The sequence below is a fragment of the Felis catus genome, chromosome E2, assembly GCF_018350175.1.
Source record: "Felis catus isolate Fca126 chromosome E2, F.catus_Fca126_mat1.0, whole genome shotgun sequence".
Lineage (NCBI taxonomy): Eukaryota > Metazoa > Chordata > Mammalia > Carnivora > Felidae > Felis > Felis catus.
This window is the reverse complement of record NC_058382.1, coordinates 23,272,783-23,293,197: the sequence shown is the minus strand read 5'-3', so window position 1 is coordinate 23,293,197 and position 20,415 is coordinate 23,272,783. Positions and strand designations below refer to the sequence as shown.

Sequence of the window (20,415 nt, the reverse complement as noted above, 5' to 3'; positions counted from 1 at the left end):
GTTGCCTTCTCTGAACACACCACAGGGTGCTCCCTGACCTTGAATCCATGGCAGAGTCTGCCTGGCAAGTACCAGGAGGGAGTGCAGAGTGTAGGAGAAGAAGGAGGATGGTGTGTGTCGGGGGCGGGGGGGGGGGTCAATGAGTCCAGGATAGAGTTTGAGTTTGAAAGCCCATCAGTGACACAGGGCTGGCATCTGACATGGGCTTTGAAGGATGAATTCAAAAGATAGCAAAGAAAGGTCTGGGGCAAATGGAAGCCAAGCAGAAAAGCATGGAGGCAGGAGAACTCTGAAGGAAACATGGTCATTTGTGGCTCAAAGACATTACTGCTTCCCTTTGGGGCCCTGAATGCCTGTAGTTCAAAAACACTTTTCAATAAACACAGACAAAAGCACTTTTCAATAAACACAGATTAAAAAGACTTAAATCTCTGTTTCCCTGTTCTCCATATGCATAAAACGATAAACACCCCTGGGATGGCTGGGATTTATATAGGCAGATTTTTGCAAGTTGTCTTATGTATCTGGACTATGGTTTATAAATCAAATTTGGTTCTCTTTGCTGGAGAGTAAATTATTTATCCAAGGCAGAGCACAGGCGATAGAAGGAAAGGCACAGAGAAGTTGCTGTTTCTCAGATATCATTTATATTCCCAGAGATGAGACAATATTGGGGGTGGAAGTTTCTGCCTTGCCAATTTTAGCATTCCTTCTTCATTTCATGTGCTCTCTGCTGGTAGCCAAAGACTTCTGAAATTGGCTTTCTGTTGAGCCTTCACTCATGGAATTCAAATCAGAGTCCCAGGTTTGGGTCCAGAACTCTACTCAGTTGGAGATGCCCTGAGTGTGGGAGATAACATGTCCAGCTGTAAGTTGGGGACCAGCAGGCCACCCTGAACCAACTCTCGTCTCACTCTCCACATGACTTTAGGTACTCTACCTAACCCTGCTGGACCTCTGTTTCCTCACAGCCAGAATGGAGTAGTAACGTCCTTCCCAAAGGGTCTTGTGGGATTGAATGTGATTGCATCTGCCATACTGCTAGATGGAATAATAAGTGGGATCAGTCCCCATGTGCTAAGAGCCCAATGTGAGTCTTTCTTTCTAACAGCCAGAACCCCGTGGGGGGGGGGTTCTGTGAGGAGGTGGGGCATAGCTAACTTTCAGTCATAGCTCTCAAGGGCACACTGGTTTTATTTTCTCATTCTTTGGCTCTGATCTGCAGGAATGGGGAATGGTGCTCACATGTCTGGGGCCACAATGCTATGTTGGGCTAAACCCCATAAGCCCCTCCATTTATTATCCCCATGCACTTCAGGAAGCACAGAAATGAGCCTCCATCAAGTAGACTCTAAAGAATTGTGGACTGGTTATATTTTCCTAAAAATCCAGCAAAGAATTGTAAGATTTGCAATCTCAAATAGAACCATCTGCTGTCCATATTTACTATCAAATGTTTCCTAAGACCTACCTATGACTGTGTCTGTATAGACCCAGTTGTTCAAGGTCTCATGGCCTTCAGGTCACCAGAATTATTTTTCTCCCTAGTTGGCTTTGAGGAGAAAGTACCAGCTGACATAAAACAAGGCTGGTAATGTAGTCCTGGAACATCACTTCTGGGGTCTGCTCCCTCCCCACAGATACCTCCCAGTCACCTGCCCCTTCTACATCTGCTGCTGCCTGAGCTATGCTCACACTGTAACCCTCAGGTGCTGCTAGTGTCCAAAATCCAAGGAAGGTTAAATTGTATTTATTAAACTAGATTTCTTGAGGCAGAAAAGAAGACATGTATCTTCCAGAAAGAATGCCAATAAGTGTTGAAATGAAAATGAAAATAGTTATTTGTCTGAGCCCAAGTTGATTCCAAAAATAATGTAAAATAATCCATTTCCTGAGCGTTTTAGCTTACTGAGGTTTTGCAGCATCCTTCTGACCATCATGCAAGAAGTATTTTCAGAGTGCCTCTGTGCCTGTCACCACTGTGGGCTCAGCTGTGTCATCCTGGGGCCCACCCTCAAGCCTCAGAGACACCATGGCCCCAGGCAGGCAGGGGTACAGCCTGTGGATAAGCATTCCCAAAGTGCTATATGTAGAAGAGGTGAGAATTGAAGACACATCTGAGTCTCACAGTCAGAAATGAGGGAATGATGTTCTCACCCTGGGACAAGGAAGTAGCAGAAACAAATGTCAGCTCCAAAAGAGCAAGAGGAAAGGCAGGGATGAACTATGTTGCCCATAAATATGTGTTGAAGTAGTAACCTCTAGTGACTCAGAAAGTGACCTTATCTGGAAATAGAAGTAATCAAGTAAAAATGAGGTCATTAGTGTGGGCCCTAATCCAATGGAATTGGTTTCCTTATAAAAAGGGGAAATTTGGATGGAGACACATCCACAGAGAGACAACATGAAGACATAGGGAGAAGATGCTATATGACTGGAGTCATGTATCTACAAGCCAAGGAACACCAAAGAGTGGCAGCAAACACCAGAAAACTAAAAGAGGAGAGAAAGGATTTTCCTCAAGAGCTGTCAGAAAGTGTGACCCTGCCAACATCTTGATTTCAGACTTTTCAGTCTCCAGAACTTGAGAAAATAAATTTCTGCTGTTTTAAGTCACCCAGTGTCTGGAACTTGTCACAGCAGCCCTAGGAAAGTAGTACAGGGAGCATTGTAGTTTGGGTTCCTTCAAGAAGTCCACTATGGGGTGAAGACACAGCACAAGTAGACTTGGAGAGTGGGAGTCTGGAAACACTGGTAGAGGAGAAGGGAAGTGAGGCAAGGATAGGAAGACAGCCAACAAACAATGTGCTATCAATCCAGGGACCTCTGAGGGCACTGGGGTTGGATGCCTCTGGGGAATGTTGAAAGCCATGCAGAACCTCCAGCTGCAAGGCAAGGGAGCTGGGTGTTTATGTACCAACTCCCATGAGTTCAGGGCCACTATCATGATAGGGGGCAGGGGTGGTGGAATAGGGAGGTGTTAATTTTCTGGAACTCTGTGTGGTTGGCATCATGGGCTCCAGAGACCAGAGAAAGCCCTTGGGCAGGGAAGCCCAGGACCAATGGTGTGTGCTGATGAGACAAGGACATGCATAGGGCACCAGAGACCAAAAAGTCTGGACTTTGCCACATAGCCAGTAGGGATGTAATGAAGTTTCCTAAGCACAGGATTGACCAGAACTTGACTTTTGGGACATGAACATGCTAAGTTGCACTAGAGAAGGAAAAACAAAAAAGAGACAGCTTAGGGGTAGCACTGCTAGGTGAGGGGCACAACACCCAATTGACGTGGAGATAGTAGGAATGCCAGATCTCATCCCCTAAGCTACATGATCATGACTTAGGGAGCCTTGAGAAAGCGAGGAGTCAGGAAGTGGAGAAGGATGGCTTCCTGACATTTGGGATGAGTAGGTTTAGGAAAAGGACTGTTCACCATGCCCCTCACTCCCCCCACTCAAGTCCAAATTTCAGACCAAATGAGAAGCATAAACCTGCTTCTGGGAGTTGAGCAGATGGCTTTTCCAAAGCTTTCCCAGTTCTCATTCCATCCAAAGCAAACACAGATTAGAAGCCACAGGGTTTGCAAATGCCACTGTGCTATTTGGAACTAGGATTTCATTTGCCAATTTGTAGCCTGTACTTCCAACTTTGCTTCAAAAGAGAGGGTTATCAACACTGACTTTTAAATAAATGAAGAAACTGAATAATGCATCCAATCTAAATATGGCTTTAATTTCCTTGACAATAATAATCATATAAAAATCATTGACATAAATTGCTTAACATATAGAAGACCCCCAATAGGAAGCACAAGAAAGAACATGACCCTCGTTAACTCACATAAATCACAGAGACATTGTTTTTCCTCACTTTTGACCAGAGATGCCCTCCAAGCTGGGCTGCTCAGGGAACTGGCTGCTCTCTCCTCCTCCTTGAAGGGAAGGTAATATTCTTCTCTCTCCACAGGCCTGAGAACAACCAGCCTCAGTTCAGCACTGGATCTGTCAGTTCCTGTGTTACCACTATGTCTGGTGCTTGTGGAGGGGAGGGTGATACATCCTCAAAAGCATTTCTGGGAGACTCAAATGTGGATTTAGCTGGCTGAGACAGAAAAAAAGATTAACCATGCTCAGGCCCAACTGTGATGTGCCTACAGCTGACATCAGGTGGGAGACAGTTACCAGAACCTGGAGGAACTTGGGAGCAACTCCCAAGACAGGATCACAGTCTGTTCTTCGCACTACTGTGTGAAAGAAGACTCTGGTGTCTGTGCCTCTTTCCCCAGGAAGGTCTGGGCACACACCACAGAGGCTGAAGACAGATTAACATTCATACATGCATTTATTATACCTTCCTACATTCCCTCAACAAACATTTACTGAGAAGGCACAGATGAAGGAAGCCTCATGGGGGCTGGGTGCATAGGTGGGCCCCAAAGCACACTGCCAGGGGATAGAGTAAGAACTGGGACTGAAACAATACAGTGTCACAGCCAAAAGGGTGGACTCTACTCCCAAAACATAAGATCAGAATTCAGCCCTCATAACCTGCAGACTGCCTGTATTGGGCAAATTATTTAACTTCCCCAGGGCTTAGTTTCCTTATTTATAAAATGGGGGTGATAAAAGCACCCACTCTAGGGTGTCATGGAGGACTAAAGGAGATATAAGGGCTGTGTAGCAAAATCCCTGGCATGTGGTGAGTCTAATAAAGGTTATAGTCATCATCACTGAGAGGAGAACATAGTGTCACTGGAGGACTGCACAGCTAAATAATGTGAGTGGAACACACAGCCAACAAAATGGAAGAGGCAAGCTTTGAACCCAGATAGCTGAATCCAGAGGCTACATCCTTGATTCCTACACCCTGCTGACTTCCAGGAAGAAGAGGGCACGGAACCTGAGAGTAACTGACTCCCAAGTGTCAAACACACACTCTCGTTTAATCTTGTCAACGAGCCTGTGATGAATCATATTATCCCCGTTGCAGGTGAGGATCCAGGTCATAGATGTTAGGTAGCTTGGTGGGATGTCCTCTGGACTCCCAAGAACACCCTAATCCTACAGTTGTAACCCATGTCTCCATCTGATAGTGCTTACAATACCTTCTCAGAACAGCTGTAACATTCCTGGCCACAAATTGTGTTGGGTTGAACTGTTTTGTTTTATTTTTAGTGCTTACCTGAAGAAATCAAGTTTATCTAGAGTGTCTTGACCTCAAAGAAGCCAGAGGGCTAATGACCACCTTCTCAGTGAGATGGTAAAGGCCCACCTGTTCTTAGTAATAGCGATCTTCCTGGATCTTGGAAATGAAGTTGACATTGAGGGCCCATTGCAAACGGACTAAAACACTGTGTTTTTTAAATAAATCCTATGGTAGAGTCTTTGATGAAGTGAGGACTCACCTGTGAAGCAAACGGTCCTCCTTTTTTTTACTATTCTGTGTCTTCAGACAGAAAAGAGAGTGTGTTTGTATGTAAGTTATGGTAACAGTGCCTAACTGAGAACTTACAAAGTCCCAGGACTTCCCCTAATAATGTTACAACGTTATCTCCTTTAGTTAGGACACCACCACCATGAGCTAAGTTCTGATATTATCCCCAGTTTACAAATAATATATCAATCAAGAAGGACCAGAGCAGTGATACTCAAGAGGTGTCAAGGATCAGCAGCATCAACATCACCTGGAAACATGTTAGAAATGTATATCCGTAGGCCCCCCCATATGGGCATATCTACAAGAACCTTTGGGCAGGGCCAACAATCTGTGTTCTAACACGCCCCCAGGTGATTCTGATATATGTTCAAGTATGAGATCCAGCAGCCTAGGGAAAATGAAGGACCCCCAAATCACAATGTCTTATAGCAGGGGTTGGTAAACTATGGTCAAGCACCAAAGCCAGCCCACTCTCTGTTTGTAAATAGTTTCCTTGGAATACAGCCATGCCCATTTGTTTAAATGTTGTCTATGACCAATGTTCTGATAAAGAAGCAGAACTGAGTAGTTGTGACAGAGGCCACATGGCCCACAAACCCAAAAATATTTCCTTCCTGGCCCTTTACAGAAATGGTGCTGACCCCAGCTAGAAGCAACTACAGTTTATGTCTTGCTCCCACTGCCGATCGCTGGAGGCAGCCATGGATCCTGCAACCCTCCTTCTCTGCCGTGGTTATAGTGGCATGTCCTATCTGGAGCTTTGCCAATTGTGCTGGCAAAGGGAGAACAGACATGGCTTCTGCTCTGAAATAACAGAAGTTATCCACTCACAGTTCACTGGCCAAAGCCTAACATCCCTGGAAAGGGAAGAATAATCCCCACTTTCCCCTTCCCATTTCCTCCACCCCAGGAGGGGAAGCAAAAAATCATGAACAACAAGCTAATCCTCTCATCTAAGCCTTTCCCCTAGTAACAGATGTGAAGTTTGCTTTCCTCTCATGTGGGGAGCACACACCCCTTACCCAGGGGAGATGGCCCACCCCCTCAAGGCATCAATGGGAGGCCATCTCCTGGGGCTGTCTCTGTGGGCAGGAGCAGCCTCTCTTACCCCACATATGGCTGTGGAACAGGGATGGACCCATTGCACACTCCAGCTGCCCTACTGGGTGCACACCAATCCTGCTCCTCAAGAGGGCCCCTAGGGCCTTGCTTTCTGCAGCCCTTTGTTTCAGGTCCTTTCTGTTCTGCTGTTCTTGTCCATCTCTAAAAAAGGCAACAGAGAATATGCCTACTTGGGGGAAGTGTTTAGTTTTCTCAGCCTGCTTCCTGGCCAGAGGAGGCTTAAGGGTTAAGTTGCAAACAGCCTTGGCCTCTATTTGTTCTGGTCAGTGATTCTTTTGGTAGCAGAACTCTCTGGAAGATCTATTTATTTCTTATCTATTTGATTCCAGGCAGATCCAGGTAGCAATAGCCACACCCACAGTCCATTTTCCTGGCTTAAATGTGGGTACCCTGATCCCAAGAAACTCCTATGGGAGAGTTGTACCCCTAGCTTTTCATCCTTGAACCACATGGGGAGACTGTAGCTCAGAGATGAAAAGTAAGTTTTCTCTGGCCTCATTCCTGAATTTGAACCCTGCTCTCTAGGTCTCCATAAACTGTCCACACTACCTATATTTACCACCTAAAATCTCCAGGCTTATCCTTTTGTTCTATTTTAAATAATTCCAATGTCTTACTAAGCCATTTTCACAGGCTCAAAGAAGCTGAGTGAGATGCCCCCTTTTCACCCAAAGCTTTTTTTCATAGCAATTCCCCTTCACTTTCCTCTGAAGGCTCAGAAGTCCTCCCCAAACTTTAATGACATTAATGTCACCTGGGGGTGAGAGTGTGCTTGTTAAAACACGAGTTCCCAAGCCCCATTCTCTCAGGATCTGATTTTGTGGGAGTGGAGTAGAGCTGGGAACCTGCATTTCAAGGAGGAAGTCCCTCCCCCACTCAATCCCTTGTCTCCCCCAGGGGATTCTGATGCAGATGGTAGGCTTGCCAAGCTTCCAGAAACATTGCCCTATTAGTTCTCTAATTTCCACCTGGTAGGGGATGAATAACATTCTGTGAGAAAGTAGCAACTTCTTCTGAAGTTGCTTGAGAGCATGTGAGAAGCACTTCATTAATTTTCATCCCAGTCCTTGGAGGTGGCATCATGATGGTTATAATTATCCCTCGATTACTGGGAGGGCTGAAGTGTTCTTAGAGAATGAACTTAGACACAGAAGCCAAATGACTGCCAAACTCACACAGCAGGCCAGAGAGGGGGTGAGGTTCTAAAGGAGCAGACCAAGGACAGAGGAGCAGAGCTCCACAGGGCTAGAACTCAGCCACTAAGTGTGAGAGACAAAGGAAAGGTCACATAGTGCTGCACCAAGTTTTATAAAATATTGGGTTAGTTGCTAATATTTTCAATTTAGGTACCTGCCTACAGAGGTTCAAAATTGGAGGGATGCCTGGGTGGCTCAGTTTGTTAAGCGTCTGACTCTTGATTTCAGCTCAGGTCATGATCTCACAGTTGCTGAGATGGAGCCCCACATTGGTCTCTGCACTGACAGTGTGGAGCCTAATTGGGACTCTCAATCTCTCTGTCCCTTCCTCCCCCCACCTCCCCCACCTCACAAAAAAAAAGAGTTCAAAATTGGCATCTCAGGAAGACCCAACCGCTCTGGGAATGCACAGAGCTAACTGCAACCGTTTGCTCTGCAGGGTATATAGTCTCCTGCTGCCAAACAGCCACTTCACTCATCAGCTTTTCATGTGCTGGTCCTATAGGCAGTTGGATGGCTGCCCCGAACAGGTCAGTCACAGTTCCTGTCACAGGTCAGCCTCTGGGAAGAGGACTAGCAATCCTCCTTCCCATTCAGTGGTCACAGACCTGACTTGCAAAGTCTGAGGAAATGCAAGCCATAAGAAAGCAGATGCCTCTCAGGAACAGGGAAAGTGCTAGTCACTTTCAAGGAGCCTGGTTTCATGCAACCTCATCACACCTGCAGCCAAGGAGGCAATGGTTCCAACATCATTCTGTCACAACCTTGGACTTTCCTAAAACCTGCCCCAACAACATCAGCCATCCTGAGGCCAAGGAAACACAGAAGAATGCATGGAAGCAAAATGAGTCTGCCTAGAGGAAAGTCTTGCTTATGTTTTTCTGGTGGCAAGAACATTTGAACAAAGACTTAATAAGAGAAAATTGACAGCGTTAGAATGAGTTTATCACTAACAAAGCTACCACAGGCTTTTGGGTGGTATTTGAAAATTAAGTTAACATTAATTTAACATTAAAACAAGGGATTTAATGGAGGCTCAGGAATAAGTTAAGCCTTTGAATGAGGTATCCATTTTAATATGCAAAACAATGTAAAATAATTCCATTTAAGCAATTAGTTAAAAAACATTTTGCTTTTTCTGTCCCTTTCTGGTGTTCAAGATGACAAAGCGAGGACATGGTGTGTGGTCCAGTGGGAAATTCCAAATTTCTCTGGGTCTTCTGGCAGGAGGCAATATCAACTATGCTGATAACACAGGAGACAAAAATCTGTGTGTCGTCTCTGTGAAGGGGGATCAAGGCGACTGAACAGACTTCCTGCTGCTGCTGTGGGGGACATGGTGATGGCCACAGTGAACAAAGGCAAACCAGAGTTGAGAAAGAAGTTACATCCAGCAGTGGTAATTCGACAACGAGATTCATACCGGAGAAAAAAAGGCATGTTTCTCTATTTGAGGATATCACAGGGATCATAGTAAACAACAAAGGTAAAATGAAAGCTTCTGCTGTCACAGGACCAGCTACAAAGAAGTGTGCAGACTTGTGGGTCAGGATTGCATCCAGTGCTGGCAGCATTGCACGATTCTTTGGTGTATTTGCTTTAAAAAAAATTAAAAATTATTTGCTCCCCCCAAAATAATAAAAATAAAAATAAAAAAGCATTTTATCATAATCATACATTCACAAAAAAGTTGTGAAGGAAGATCTAGGGACCACTATAGCAAGCACTCTCAATATGAGGAAACTAAAGAAGTAGTGGTCTTTAATTCAAAGTACACTAATAGGATGTATAGATAACTATCAGATTACTGAGCAATCTGATCTGTGACATCTATACCCCAGACAGCCTCTAGGAGTTACAAGAAAACAAAACCACACCCTACAAACCAGCTTAACTCACAACCACCTCCCCCTTGTTGGCTGTAATTAACCATTCTTATATATTCATATCATTTCTTAAGAAACCAGCCAGAATCCCAGAATCTCTACTATCCTGTCACAGCCTTCCTACTCGTAACGGTTTTTATCATTGATAGTATTAGCCCCAGAAGATAATCCAGAAACTCGTTTTCAAAATGGTTTTTAAAAATTTCACTAACTGAAAGAATATTTTCCTTCAAGTATATTGAATTTATAGACACAGGACATACAATTACAGATTTCATTTGATAAACTACAGTCCCTGCTTTACCTGTTGGGATGAGCACTGGGTGTTGTATGGAAACCAATTTGACAATAAATTTCATATTTAAAAAATAAAATAAAGCATAAACAATTTGAACCAAGACATTTCTCCTTATCCATGCATCCATCCATCATCCATGCATCTCAGTATTTATTTATTAAGCACCTCCTACCTGGATCACTACGAGTGCAACTGGAGATGCAAAGATGAATCCAACAGGCTTCTATGGAAGTTGGAAGTGCCATGAACATAAGAAACTGATGGCAAAATTACTAAGTACTGTCTCAGGACTCTTTGGTTATAAGTGACATAACCTCCTTCAACTCAATCAAAAAAGGGAATTTATTGGCTCATATAACTGAATAGCTTGGGATGGGTTTAAGGATAGATGGATCCAGGAGATTAAACATTATTGTCAGAAATCAGTCTGTATCTCTCTACTCTCCTTTCCTATGTTGGCTTTATTCTCAGATAGACTGTCTCTACATGATAGATTCCTATAGGTCAAATTTACATTAGTCTTACTACAAGCACAAAAAAAAAAGTTTCTCTTATGCTTCTAGCAAATATCTCAGAATTTGCTTGTTCTAACTGGATCAACTTGAATTATGAAGCCATCCCTAATCTAATAGCCATTCAAGGAGATGGAATATTTCATTGCCCAGGACTGGTCCATGACTCACTCCAAGAGCCTGGGGAAAGAAGATCATGGCTCCATCCAAAAGTCATGGACTGAACTCTGGGGAGAAACTCAGAGAAAAGCAAGGTGCTATTATCACAATGAGGAGAAAATAGGCAAAAAACAGTTGCTTCCTACAAATGTTCTAACAGAAATACAAGTCAGCATCCAAAGGGGGAAAGAATAGAAGTGTTGTAACAAGAATGCTGCTGAAGCTGAAGAGGAATCTGTGAGCCTCCTTGGTTTGAGTTTAGTTTCTTTGGATCCTCTGTTTTCCCATAAATCATTATATGTTCATCAAGAGTCATCTCTTTCAGTACCTAACCACCATGCACCTAAGAATCTAGTTGCTTTATATCAACCTAAATATAATGCATTAGTAGTCATTCAATAAATGTTTATTGAGGATGGAGTTAAGGTGGCACAGAAGTAGGGGAACCAGGATTTTCTCATCCCTCAAACACAGCTGTATTGAGGGGATATCACTTGGAACTCCCAGGAAATCAATCTGTGTAGTGGCAGAAGGATCTCCACAGTTGGAGGGAGACAGCTTGGCAAGATTGAGATGTGTGTATGTGAATTTGGGGAAATAAAACAGCATAGGCACAGAGGAGAGGGAACCCTTTCTGTGGAGAGACCAGGGAGAGAAAGAGAGAAGGGTTGTGAAAATGCAGCATTGATTAGCACAAGAGGAAAACCTTTCTGGACCACAGACAGGGGAATGAGAAGTACGGAAAGTGCCAGTTTCTTTTTTTTCAAACAGCCTTAGGAGCTGAAACTCCAAGGTTTCAAAGTGCATGATTTCCTCTGGAACAGAACTGGAAGACAGGGCACACACTCCTGGGGAGGAGGGAGCCAGCCCCGGTATATATAGCCCAGTGTAGTGATCTCAGAGGCACACTGAGAGACAACAGTCCCCTTCCTGGAGTACTTTGGGAAAAGGGTTTATTGCCTCCCCAAGGACAATAGACCTTGCAGGTATCAGCCAAAAGCCTTTTATCAGCAGAGTGGAGTGGCTCTACTCTGGAACAGGGGAGAGGAGCTACACGGAGCTGGGTCCTTTAAGATTTCTTGTTTTGAATCCCAGCTGAGCACCTAGAAAGTGCAGAACTATGGAGCAGGACAAGTTGACCATCCTCTATTCTCTGAGGGCTACCTGAACAGTGTGGGTTGAGATGCCTGGTCCAAGGAGGAGAGATTGGAGCGTCGCCATTTTCCCTTCCAACACCAACATGGTGGGACTTCAGAGAGCAGCACAGAGGCCCCCGTGGAGGCAGGACCTGCTTACATCAAACTCCTCCTCTCCTTGCCTGGCAACTTCTTACTTACTTGAGTGGGTCTGACTGACTCCACACAGCCAGTCTCTCTTCCAGACCAGCACAGCCATCAACAGACAACTGTTTCCTTTTTTGTTGTGGTTTTTGTTTTTTTTTTGTTTTTTTTTGTTTTTCTTTCCTCCCTCTTCTTTTTTTTCTTTTGGAATCAGACTCAGAGTTTCTGATTTGTTTTTGGTCAATTCTTATTATATATATATATATATATATATATATATATATATATATATTAAAAATTATATACAATGTATATATAAAAGTTTAAGAACCATAGGATCCCATCAATAGATGCAGAAAAAGCATTTGACAAAATACAGCATCTTTTCTTGATAAAAACCCCCAAGAAATTCAGGATAGAAGAACATAACTTAACATCATAAAAGCTATATATAAAAGGCCCACAGATAATATCATCTTCAATGGGGAAATACTGAGAGCTTTCCCCCTAGTATCAGGAACACGACAGGGTTGTCCACTCTCATGACGTTATTCAACATAGTATTGGAAATCCTAGTCTCAGCAATCAGACAACAAAACAAAATAAAAGGCATCCAAATTGGCAAAGAAGAAGTCAAACTTTCACTCTTCACAGATGACATGATACTCTATGTAGAAAACCCAAAAGACTCCACCAAAAGCCTTCTAGATCTGACACATGAATTAGCAAAGTTTCAGGATATAAAATCAATGTACAGAAATCGGTTACATTTCTATACACCAATAATAAAGCTACAGAAAGAGATATTAAGGAATTGATCCCATTTACAATTGCACCAAAACCTATAAGATATCTAGGAATAAACCTAACCAGAGAGGTAAAAGATATGTACACTAAAACCATAGAAAACTTATGAAAGAAATTGAAGATGACACAAAGAAATGGGAAAAATTGGATATTTGTTAAATATTGTTAAAATGTTAATACTACCCAAAGCAATTTACACATTCAATGTAATTCCTAGTAAAATAACACCAGCATTCTTCACAGAACTAGAACAAACAGTCCTAAAATGTGTATGGAACCACAAAAGACTCCACATACCTAAAGTAATGTTGAAAAAGAAAACCAAAGCTGGAAGCACCACAGTTCCAGATTTTAACCTGTATTACAAAGCTGTAATCATCAAGACAGCATGGTATTGGCATAAAAACAGACACATAGATCAATAGGATAGAATAGAGAACCCAGAAATGGATCCACAATTATATAGCCAACTGATCTTCAACAAAGCAGGAAAAAGTATCCAATGGAAAAAAGACAGTCTCTTTAGCAAATGGTGCTGGAAGAACTGGATAACAACATGCAGAAAAATGAAACTGGACCACTTTCTTACACCACACACAAAAATAAATTTAAAATGAATGAAAGACCTAAATGTGAGACAGGAAACGATCAAAATCCTACAGAAGAAAACAGGCAGCAACCTCTTTGACATAGGCCACAGCAACTTCTTACTCAACATGTCTCTGGAGGCAAGGGAAACAAAAGCAAAAATGAACTACTGGGAGCTCATCAAAATAAAAAGCTTCTGCACAATGAAGGAAACAATCAGCAAAGCTAAAAGGCAACTGACAGAATGAGAGGAGATATTTGTAAATGACATATCAGAGGTAAAGGGTTAGTATTCATATCTGTAAAGAATTTATTAAACTCAACACTCAAAAAGCAAATAATACAGTGAAGAAATGAGCAGAATACATGAATAGACACTTTTCCAAAGAAGATATCCAGATGGAAAACAGATGTTCAACATCACTCATCATCAGGAAAATATAAATCAACCTCACACCTGTCAGAATGACTAAAATTAACAATTCAGGAAACAGCAGATGTTGGTGAGGATGTGGAGATAGGGGAAACCTTTTGCACAGTTGGTGAAAATGAAAACTGGTGGGTGCAACCACTCTGGAAAACAGTGTGGAATTTCCTCAAAAAATTAAAAATAGAGCTACCCTACATCCTAGCAATTGCACTACCAGGAATTTATCCAAAGGATACAGGAGTGCTGATTCATAGGGGCACATGTACCCCAATATTCATAGCAATGCTATTGACAATAGTCAAGGTATGGAAAATACGTCCATCAACTGATGAATGGATTAAGAATATGTAATTGATATATACCCCAGAATCACCCCTGCTCCTATCTACTGATCTTAGGGGCAGAAACATGACAAAAGCCAAAGGTTTCCCTCACTTTCTTAAGGTAGAATGTGGGCCTCTTGCTCACAGGGAGCCAAGAGACAGCCTGTAGAGTACTCCTTAGCCAAAACCCACACAAGATTCTTCTGATTCCTGATGCAGCCACCTTGCTAATACAGTCTGCTAGTCAGTCCATTCTCAACACTATCCAATTCTCACCCATAATGAAGAACTCTGGCCTTGCATGTATCCATTTTCACCACATTGCTTTATTATCAATCTAGGTTTTTTCTTGAGGTGCATATAAATTCAGTTTTCCAGAGTAATATCTTCTGCTTGCAAATGTCGAATCTGGTCCAGCCCTTTTGACTGTGAGATAGGTTGAGACACAGTGTCCCTGGAATTTTGGTTTCAGGACTACATGGACATCCAAAGCCCTAAGGCATTGGAAGAGATCTGGTTGAGAACTGTTTGTGTGGAGGCTGAGCCAGCGGTATTAGGAGGGAGGTAGCCCATTTTCTGGGCAGAGGAGAAATGAAGTTAAACATCTTTCTACATTGATCACATTCCCATTGGATGGAAATGGCAAACCAACTTTGGTCCCCTGTGTGGCCATTCCCTTCCCCTTACTGAACTTGTAGCTACATCTTTCTTCACCCTTTGGAGCCAAGAAGCTGGCACTCACTCAGCCAGCACCAAGGGATGGGCAGATGATTCCCACTCTGTTATGCACTCAGTTACAGCCATCACCATCTGATATCCCAAAGGAGAAGCCCTCCGATCCCTAAGCTTGGTGGTAGGCTTTGTCTGGAATGTGGGTGGGGTGGATGGGAGCCAGCTTGCCTCAATAGCCTGTATAAATGCAGTGACTTCATCCTGCAAAGCAGACAGTTCACACAGGAGCAGTAGGCTCAGGAACTGGTCATCAAGGAAAGAGCCCTTTAGAGGAAGATCGCACCAATGCCCATTCTCACACTTTGGATCTACAGCTGGGCTCAACTCACAGTGCAGCACAGTCACTGTTCACTCCACTCCCTGATGGGAAAAGCAAGAAAGCAGACAAAGCTCCAGGGCTCTCCAGCCCTTCTGAAAGAAGACAGGCCTGTTGCTGATAGGGCTCCCACATGGAGACTGTTAGAGGGATTTTTTTCCCCAAGCCTTCAGATGTTTCTTCTTTTTCACACAGCCAGGTTGTTAGGAGATTGTGCTGGGCACTGCCTTCTCCACATAATTCCCTTCCAATGTCTGAAGGGCTCTTTCTTTCCATATACACCTTTACACTTCTTTGCACCTTTTTTTTTAGAAATAAGTCCTTCCCTGAATCCATTCAGAGAGAGTGTCTCAGAGACACATCCTCTGCCTTCAACCTGGGAGTCGTGTCCAGACCTTGTGACTGTGGGAGAGGTTTTGCCACAGGGCCCACTCTTAACTAATTAATTTGGTTTTAGAACTATGTGGATATCCAGAGGCTCAGGGCATTTGAACTTTCCCAGCAGAAGAAGTTGTATGTAGGCTGGTCCAGGTCTTTGGGGAGAGAGTTGGCTTCCTCTCTGGGCTGAGGGTTAGACAATGGGATACTATTCGATACAACGAAGTTATACAATAGGATACTCCTTGACAATGAAAAATAATGAAATCTTACCATTTGCAACAATGTGAATAAAACTGGAGGGTATTATGCTAAGCGAAATAAGTCAGTCAGAGAAAGACAGATATCATAAGATTTCACTCATATGTGGAATTTGAGAAACCCAACAGATGAACATGGGGGAGAGTAGGGAAAAATAAAAACAGAGAGGGAGGCAAATCATAAGAGACTCTTAAATATCGAGAACAAATTGGGGGTTGTTGGAGTGGGAGGTTATTGGAGGTGAGTTAAGTGGGTGATGGGCCTTAAGGAGGGCACTTTTCAGGGTGAGTACTGAGTACATATGTAAGAGATGAATCACTGGGTTTTACTCCTGAAGTAAAGACTATACTGTATGTTAACTAACTTCAATATAAATAAAAATAGATGATAGATAGGTAGATAGATCGATCGATAGATAGATGATAGATAGATAGATAGATAGATAGATAGATAGATAGATAGATATTGAGTCAATTTCTTGTACTGGGTACTCATCTATATTCCAGGATTAGAATCCTTTCCCTTATGGAACTTAGAGTCTACTCAGTTAATGTGGACAATAAATAGAAAAGTGTAGTACAATATGTAGGATGTAAGATGATGATAAGTGCTTGGGGAAAAACAGGGTAGGGGAGGAGGGAAAAACATGACTAAAATAGAGCAGACAGGAATAGCATCACAATCATATGGTAGGTATTTTTAAGAAAGTTGTGAAGAAGGTGATGAAGCAAAGGAAGTTAAAGGAAGAATATTCCAGGCATAGTGAACAGCCAGTGCAAAGGCCCTGAGGCGGCAGTGTGCCTAGACTCTTTAAGAAGACCTGTGTGGCATAACAAGAGAGGAGAGAATAGTACATGAGATGAGAATGGTAGGGAAGAACATGTAGACATTGTATGGACTTCAGCTTTTACTCTGAATGGATGGGAAGCAAGTGGATACCTTAAATAATGATCATTTTGCAGAAGTTTTTTTTTTTTTTATGAAGTCCCAATAGTTTAATTTTGCTTTTGTTTCCCTTCCCTCAGAAGCTATATCTAGAAAAAAAACTTGCCATGGCCAACGTCAAAGAGGTTACTACCTGTGTTCTCTTCTAGGATATTTATAGTTTAGGTCTCCCATTTAGGTCTTTAATCCATTTTGAATTATTTTTGTGTATGGTGTGAGAAAGTGGTCCCATTTCTTTCTTTTGCATGTTGCTGTCCTGTGTTCTCAACACAATTTATTGAAGAAACTGTCTTTTTTCATCATATATTCTTTCCTGCTTTGTCAAAGATTAATTGACCATATAGTTGTGAGTTCATTTCTGTGCTTTCTGTTCTGTTCCATTAATCTATGTATCTATTACTGTGCCAGAACCATACTCTTTTGATTACTACAGCTTTGCAATGTAGTTTGAAATCTGGAATTAAAATAAAAACTAAAAACAAACAAAACAAAACAAAACAACACACACACACACACACACACACACACACACAACCCTTCATGTTGCATGCTTTACAACCTAATGTGTACAATACAGAGATTTTTAATACTCCAAAACAAAGTCTGGGAAACATAGTATTTTCTATACTTGAGTCAAATTGGGGGATTGTCCAGTTTAATAAAGACAACGAAGTAAAAATAAATAAAAATAATCACTCTGGAGTAGACTACAGAGGTAAAGGGCCAAACAAGGAGGCCAGTTGGGAAACTTCTGCAGTAACCTAGGTTAGAAATGATGGGGTGACTAGGAAATTTTGGTTAGATTTTGAAGGTAAACTAACAAGATTTGCTGAAAGACTGCATTTTGGGTACTTTCCAAGAGGGTAGTCAAGGGTGACTCTGAGAATTTTGGCCTAAGGAAATGAAAGATTGGAGTTGCTACCAACCGATATGGAGAAGATTGTAGAGTAGCCAGGTTGTGAGGGGGTGGAGGAAGATAGTTCTACTTTGGACATGTTGAGTTTGAGATGCCTAATTAAATATCAGAATGAATAAGGAGAGTAGGTAGCTGGATATACAATTCTACAGTTCAGAGGAGATTTCTGAGATGGAAATGAGAGGACTGTTGGGAATTTGTCATTGTATAGATGATATTTAAAGCCATGATACAGTTACCGAGGGACAAAAGGTCAATAGAAAAGAAATTGTGTATAAAGGCTTTACCTGGGGGCATTCTAATTTTAGCAATTAGGGAAACAGAGAAAATGGCGAAGGGATCTGGGAAGTAATGTAGAAGAAGAACTAGAAAAGTCTGGTTTTCCTGGAAGCCAAGCAAAAAAGTGTTTTTGGAGAAAAACATCTTAAATATTGCAAATATTTGAAGAGTCAAGTTAAATAAAGACTGATCGTTGGCAATTTTGGTTATCAATGTGTAGGTCACTTGCAGTTTTAGTGTAGCTATGAAAATAAAGAAAAGAAGAATTGGAAACAGAAAATATCAACCACTCTTAGAGTTTGCTGTTACATTAGGTACTTAGGTGATCTGCTGGCTCACCAACTCGCCTTCCAAAAAAAAAAACCCTTTAATTTATTGTCTAATATTAAGGAATATTGAGGTAGCAAAACTTTGCGTTTGAGTCAGCCTCTACAACACACTTTTAAGAAAAGATAAAAATCCCAAAGTATAGTTAAAATAATTGAGACCGAAGTATTTCCAATCAACCACAAATATGTTTTGTACAATGTTTACATGCAATTAATTAGAAGTTCCCTATGTTGCTTTTGATATTAATACAAAACTTACACATTCATTTATTTATTCTTTTTTAAAATTCTTTTCAATATTTCTTAAGATTTCCAGTTCCAGGAATGGTAGAATTTTCCCAGAAAACAATTATAAACTCTGGAGGAAAAATATAAAGCATAGTTACTTCAGGGAACTGGGAAGAACCCAAAAGTTGACAGAACATGGGGCAATTTTTTCCTTGGAAATAAAAGTGCTGGAGAGAGTGAGAACCATAGTCATACAAGCTGGCCACTAAGGTACAAGCTGAAAGCTATGGTCATATTGACTTGAGAGGGAGTTTGAAACTGCCAAAATGGCTGGTAATTCAAGATGCAAATCCTTTAACCAGAGAAGCTATAGAGAAGAGGGAGTCCCCATATCTGTCTAGAAACTTCCCTCCATCTCTTGGTCCATCCCTAAACTGTCTATGAACAGTGGGAACTCCAAGAAACACAGTAAAAAGACTGATGCCCTATGTCAGCTCCTCTTCAGTGCATGGGAGACTAAATTTGAAGTATGTATCCTAGCCAGTTAGAAGGACTTGGTAAACATCTTAGGCATTCCATTGAAATACTATAATTATTCCTTAGAAGTTAAGATTCTGCCCAAAACTAAGTAGTGCTCCCTAGGTCCAGGGGTAAAGCAACACACCAGCTCTAATAAAACATAAAGCCTAGCTTCCAATAACTCTGGTTGTCCTGCCAGCAATTTAACTGCCTGATATTGAAAAAGACTCAACACTCTTCAGAGGAACATAATAGAATTCAGAGTCTCTACAACATAAATTCACAATGAGTGACCATGGGGACCTCAACTAGGGAAACTGGACTCTCTGCCCTAATCTTCCTCTTCTCTTTATGGAGGGCAGTACATGGAGCCCCTGGGAAATGTGATCTTCTTAGTAAAAGTAAATCTCTTGGGAAAATTTTCCACTACAAAGGAAGAGACACAGGACCAAGCTACAGACCCAATCTGTGGGCTCTAAGAATACTTCAGGAGGAAGTAATATCCAAGCTATAACTGGAATATTCAGCAGGCCTGAGCCAGGAGAAGGGAGAAACAGATCAAATGCTTGAAGTCAAGAAAGAACATGGGTGTAGCTGGAGCAAGGTGCCAGAGAAAGGAGAAGTATTAGTAAGAAACAAGAGGACCAACAGGCAGATTATGAAGGGACTTGTCCATTGTGTTAAGCAGGTTGGATTTTATTTGAGAGTAATGGGGTATGAACAAAAGTTTCAAGAAGAAGAAAAATATCATCAAATTTTTAGTGTCAAAATATCCTTCTGGCTAATGCAATAAATCTATCTGAAGAAAATTGTGTTTGAAGTGTTCAGAGAACATCCAGATTCCATAAGAAATTGGGTTTATTGGTCCAGGGCTCACCAGAAATGTTTAGGTTGGTATGGATTCTCCAGCCTACAAGAATCACTAGAACTTTAGAAGTAAATGAGATACAGAGGGATCAATCAAGGAAATAAGAAGATCAAGGCAAAAACCTGAGAATCACCAGCATTCAGGCCTCATTGGTTAATGCGTTAACTGATAGCACTGGCAAATAACATATTTATAGTACAGATGGGTCCTCCCTGCAATCTCTCTAAGTTAATGAATCCTCCAACATCAAGTTCACCTAACTGATTTGTGTTTGTCTCTCAGTTTCAGACAATCTTCTGTAACAGCAGTTCTCGATCAGGGGACATTTAGCAATGTATGGAGACATTTTGGTTGTCACAATTTGGGGGGGATGCTACCTAAATCTAGTAGGTAGTGGCCACAGATATGTTAATCATCCTACAATGCACAAGACAGACTCACACAAAAAGATTTATCCAGCCCCAAATGTCATTAGTGTCAAGATTGAGAAACCCCGTTCTAGAAGCATACTGACCACCATTAGACCCACTGGTCTATGGACACTGATCGCTTCTGTATTTTCTTCCCAAGAATTTCTGTCAGGGGATATCAGTCTATAAGATGAATA

The 20,415-nt window shown here is 41.9% G+C and overlaps 1 pseudogene; it reads left to right on the top strand.

Annotated features, from left to right (window-relative positions):
• Positions 1-8,914: 8,914 nt before the first annotated feature.
• Positions 8,915-14,882, top strand: LOC101094557 (annotated as a pseudogene).
• Positions 14,883-20,415: the final 5,533 nt, after the last annotated feature.